This window comes from Micromys minutus (assembly GCF_963924665.1).
Source record: "Micromys minutus genome assembly, chromosome: 1".
In the NCBI taxonomy this organism is placed as follows: domain Eukaryota; kingdom Metazoa; phylum Chordata; class Mammalia; order Rodentia; family Muridae; genus Micromys; species Micromys minutus.
Window position 1 is genome coordinate 76,001,535 of NC_137969.1, and position 6,152 is coordinate 76,007,686.

A 6,152-nucleotide genomic window follows, 5' to 3' on the forward strand; every position below is an offset into this window, starting at 1 on the left:
GACCTTTTAATGAGAGCCTGTTCAGATACTAGTCTCTTTATTCCCTTGAATTGTTGGCGAGTAATTGATATATAATTCACAGCCCCTAATGAGTTTGGGAATACAAATATAAAGGAGAAAAATGTTTCTGTTGCACTAAAGAGGACATTTGGAAGAATTTTGATAACAGATTTATTTACCATAGGAATAGTAGAGGACTGAAGATGTTTGAAGTTGGGAGGGGACTGGGATGTGTAGGGTGGTAAGTGAACATTGGGAAGTAGAAGGTTCTGGACGACACAGTGTCACAGACTACGTACAATCAGTCCTTCGGAGTTGTGCCTTCTTTCTGTGCACCTGTGGAAGGTGAAGCCGTAGTGCTAAGATGTAAAGGAGAAGACTTTATTGACAGTTCTTCCTATTTTGACATGGAAAACTGGATAAAGCGTTTCTAACTCTGGGTCATCATGTCTACATTTGTGCCATTCCAGTCCACATTGTCCTGTATGTGAGCTTACGTTCTTCATCCTCACAGGAGCCAGCCACCATGGAAATTCTGAGAGAAAAAAATGAGTTCTGACTTTTCAAAATATTTAGAGGGTTATTGGTGAATGTGCCTTTCTCCTACCAGAGTTTGAACAGGAGAGAGGAGAATCTAAAACCGCTTCAAAATTATTTTATTTTAAAAATAAAGTAAAGACCATTATTAGGAACATTGTTTCATCATTGAAATTTTGGAATAATTGAGTCTTCAGAAATATCTAGGTTAAAATGTATGTGGTTATTTATTCAAATGATAGTCAACCATACACTATCCACTTATCAATAACTCAACTAACACACACACACACACACACACACACACACACACACACACACACACACACACACCACACCACACCACACACATAGCATACAAAAAGCACTGTACCCACCACCTTGTAGGACTGCCTATTTTATAATAAGTGTGTTATTATGTATGGTAGATGCCATGTTACAGCCAGCATTTAGGAAGACAATATTTGAGCCCAGGCAGCCTAATTCTAGTTCCCTTACCTTCAGAAGTTCCTCTCCAAGAACCTGTTTGGGTCTTTCCCCACCTCACAGTAAGTGTTGAAAGGTCCACTTGCCAAAGTCTGATTTTTTATGTTCTATCCAGTCTGGCCTGATTAATCTCATCCCATAATGCCCCTTGGGATGCTTTCTCTTCTTTTCTCTTCTTTCCTTTTCTTTTCTTGTTTTACTTTCCTTTCCTCTTCTGTTACTTTTCACATCACCTGACAGCAATGGGATGGGATTCTACCTTCAGGCTCACATCCATCCCAGCCTGGCCTCCTGAGTCTTTATCAGAGGAGAGGCCCAAGCCCACCATGGAAACTTAGATTTCAACCCCAGCTTTCTGTACCCTTCCATTCTTGGCTATCTCCACTCATTTGTCTCCAAATGTTAAGCCTAAGTTTATAGTTCCAGCATGTTTGTCTCTTCAGGCTCTTTGTTTATACAGTGTTCCAGTTCCTGTAATACCCCCTCCCCACAGGAAAAAAAGACAGAAGGAAAGAAAGAAGAAAGGAAGAAAGGAAAGAAAAAAAAGCATTTTGATTGTGCAGCATTTGGACAGAACCAGCATGATAGGATTGTTCTGTTTGGTTTGGTTTGAACCTGTTCCCCTGTTAGCTGTTTTATTAATCTCAGGTTCATGTGCTTCAATGTTATCTTCAGACATCAGCATATAAATGTTTCTTTGACAATATTTTGCTCATCTACTCAAGTTTTATAGCTTAGTATTTTGATGACCTGGATTAAATACACATACAAAAGTCTATCCCCAGAGGCCATTTCTATATAAGGCATTTAAAAATACATGTATTTTACAAGGGATTAAGGCCAGTGATTTTCTCACAGCCTCAAAATAACATTTGAATCAGACTTTTAGGTGTTTATATTTTCCTAAGAGCCCAAATAAATGTCATTTATACTAAAATAAGGCTATTCTCTATAAAATGCTCATAGTTGCCTCTTTCCCTGACATTAATTATGCCAAAGTGATGCAGTACAGCTGTTTCTCTGTATAAATGACTCTAAAATGAGCTATTTACCTAAGCTCTAGCAACAAACTCGCTACTGTTACAGGCCACACACTTAAATCTCTCTTTACGTGCACACATATTATAAATATGCAAACAAGAATCACAGTGTTTACACAGTCACAATTTAATGCCCAAAAAAGTACAGCCAGGCTGTGGTGGCACACACAGAATCTGTTAAGTTCAAGGCCAGCCTGCTCTCCAGAGTGAGTTCCAGGACAGCCAGGGCTATATAGAGAAATCTTGTCTGGAAAAATCATAAATAAATAATAACAAATATCAATATAAATAATGTTGTTGATGGCAGAGGTGATTGATGTCCACAGTAAGTCATCAAGGGAGAACCAGCCACAGCCAGAGCTGGGAACAGCTGTAAGAGGTGCATCAGGTACCTGTACCTGCCTCCTGCCACTTAGTGGCTCTCTAGATAGGTGAGAAATGCTGGAACTCACCTTGTTGCTGTAAGTATTAAATATGGGGTAACCTTTTATCTCAAGCTAGTGTCAGCACCAGTAAGGCCACATGGCACTGGGAGGTGTCTTTATCTCAGTAGCTCCTTGCTGCCCAAGTATCACAGACCCCGGCTTCCTTTGACCCAGGCGGTCTGCTATACTTGCCCTGGCTGCTTCTCTACCAGCCAAGAACTTAGCTAACATTTCCCACATCCTAGTAAAAACATGACTCAACCAACAATCAGTCAATAACTTATCAAACAGATTTATCTGTTAAATTCTCAATCCACAATTTCTCTACACAATAAGTTTACAACCAATTGGCAAAGATATAAACCTCCCACCTAGATAAAATAAACTGACCTATGGAAATCCATTCCTTAGAAAGTACACATAACTATCGATGGCTACTCAGAGCTGAGGCATGTAGATGGAAATGGATCATCTTCTTCTTCCATGTTGAATCTCCCCTTCCTCCTCCTCTCCTCTTTCCTAGACTTTCCCCCTTGTCTACCCTTCCTTCTCATCCAATGAAGGGTTTTTCCTTATCCTGGACCTGCCGTGTTGCATAATGACATCATTCTACATCACCTGAAAGAAACAGTGTATCGGCTGAACTGAGAGTAACAATTTTTTTTTTAAGTTGAGGTCTTACTGTGTAGCTCTGGCTGGCCTAGAACCCACTATGTAGAATGAAGACCACACTGACTTTGAAGTCAGAGATCTGCTTGACTCTCTGCCTCCCACCTGCTGAGATGAAAGGTGTGTGCCACCACATCTGGCTGGGAGTAGTAGCTCCTCTGAGGTAGTATTTCATGAACCAAACAAGTGTGCTCTGGGTTATAAGTGTAGATCTAGGAGATCTAGAAGCTGGCTTCTATGGAGAAATTCTCTTGCTTTGACTGTTTTGTGGCCCTACATACAACAGTTTTAACTTTGGCTTTGGATTACATCTCTACTGCACTGAGCTATGCACGGAAATGCTTGTCTTACTCATTGGTTTTTGAGTCACTAAACAGGGTTCTGCTCCTGTATTAGAATCTGCCTTGGGGTACACATAAACACACATGAAAAGTGGGAAGAGGTTAAGTTTTGTAACTTTTCTGTTTATTTTTTAAGATTTATTTATTTTATGTATATGACTACACTGTAGCTGTCTTCAGACACATCAGAAGAGGGCATCAGATTCCATTACAGATGGTTGTGAGCCACCATGTACCATGTGGTTGCTGGGATTTGAACTTAGGACCTCTGGAAGAGCAGTCAGTACTCTTAACCATTGAGCCATCTTTCCAGCTCCCCAATTTTCTGTTTCTTAATGTATACTCTGCCATCCTCCTCTCCCCAGGCTTGGCAAGACTAGCAGCACCAAAGTAAAATTCTTCCTGTCTTTCCTTAATTAGCATAAATGCCCAAAGTTGTAGATACTGGAGGTCGGGAGCACTTGCCCATTTCTGAGAACTGTTACGACACCAACTCAAGGCCAGTCTGGTCCCTGTTGATTGGGTCTTACTGGACACCTGACTCAAGCTCAGATGATCGGGTTCTCTCTGCTAAGAATTGGAAATGTATTCCAGGAGCTGGCTGGCAGGACTGGACTAAAGAGCTCTGGGAGCTGTTTGTGAAGAGAAGCAGAATGGACTGGCTGGAGACCAAGAGAGAGACAGAAGTAGAGACAGACAGGAGCCAGCCACAGGGCTGTAAGAAAGACTGTAGAAGTCTGACCAGAACTCTAGGTATTCTAGCTCCTGGGTCCCTCCTTCCAGAGGCCTGGTTATTCCCCTTTTCTGGACATGCCATGAATAATTTCAAATTCTTGAACACAAACTTCTTCACTAAACACTAAAGCTTGCTGGAGGTAGTTTCTCCCAATAAGTAATTCCACCCAGATCCAGATGCCTCCTGAGGAAGCACTTTTTTTTTTTGTGCTCATAATCATTACACTGAGGAGCTATGGTGGCCTCTTTTAGACATTTGGTTCCTGTAGAACTTTCTAGGTCTCTCTGGTCAGTTCCCACAGTTCCCATTGAACTAGTTTACCGATTAGTTGTTTCCAGGGCCCGACTGACCCCTCCAGCAACTACTTCTTACACCTGTGTTGCTCTGACATTTCCATTTTAGAGATTAAAAGAGAAAAATCAGGGTTGACAGATAACAGCAGGGTTTCTTTTCTCTTCCTTCCTTCCTTTCTCTTTCTTTCTTTCTTTCTTTCTTTCTTCCTTGTTTTTGTTGTTGTTGATTTTTAAGACAGAGTTCTCTCTGTAACCTTGTCTGTCCTGGAACATGCTCTGTAGACCAGGCTGGCCTCAAACTCAGAGGTCTGCCTCCTGAAGACTGGGATTAAAGATGTGTGCTACCACAACCAACAACAGAGTAGATTTTTAAAGGTATGAGAAATATAAAACAAAAATGAGATGGGTAATCAGAGTGAAAGCTTTGCAAGGTCATTAGAGTTTGATAATAGAGTGGAAATACACATAATAGCACGTTCCAAGCACTTTTAAGAAAAAAAAGTCATGGGTACCATTAAGTAACTAGGAGAATATCCTTGGCCTAGTATGTAATAAGCCATAAAACTATGAAGTTTTTATCATTCTCCCTCTCTATACACACACACACACACACACACACACACACACACACACACACACACATATATCTCAGAGTATAAAATTAGATGTCATTTCTGAGACATTTCTGATTTCCTGTGGGTTCATTTTACTTTATTGTGAACTCTTATATGGATGTGTGGCATTTATTAGACCAAGAGAGAAAATTTTAGAGTTGGGGGAAGATTTTGGAAGACCAAATACTCTGATCTTGAATCTCCCACTCTTGTTTGTCTTAGAAGGTTGGTTCTGACACATCAGACTAGAGACTTTGGGATGCCTTCACTGGGACATCCAGTCTGCAAGAGGATATCACACTAGTTTTCCTCAGATCTGTGGTACTTGGATTTTTCTATCACTGTGACATATTCCCAAGAGAAACAATTTAAAAGAGGAAAGAATTACCTTGGCTCACAGTTTCACACCACAGGCAGCTGGATTCATTGTAGGCCTAGTGCAGAAGTGATTTGTTCAAGGCAGAAAGAAAGCAAGGCGATGGAGTACCTGTACTAATAGACTTCTTTCTCCCACCTTTTCAAATTCCATATAGACCAACAGCTTATTGAATAGTGCTGCCCTTGTTCAGGGTGGGTGTTTTTTCCATGATAACTTGCCTTTGGAAACACACACATTCTCACATACCCGCACATGCACACAAATGCCCAAAAGCAAATGTTTTACTTATCTTTTAGGCATCTCAATACCAGTCAAGCTGACAATTAAGATTTGTCAGGACATCTGGGTAGTACTTCCCATTGCTTGTAAATGTTGTTTATCTCCAAATATAAGTAGGTAACTTGTTAACTGCAAAAGAATCATATTATTTTGCTAATTTTCACTGGTACAATTCCAGAAAAACAAGTATGGAAATAAAATACAGCACTGTAGGTTCAAAGATGGAGGAATGTAATTTTAGAGTCATAGAACTTGGATTGATATGTTATAGTTAGGAAAAATTTTCCATTCATTGTGAGTGTGAACAGCAGACATTTTGTTATTGTTGTTAGGTAGGGTGATTGAAACCAAAC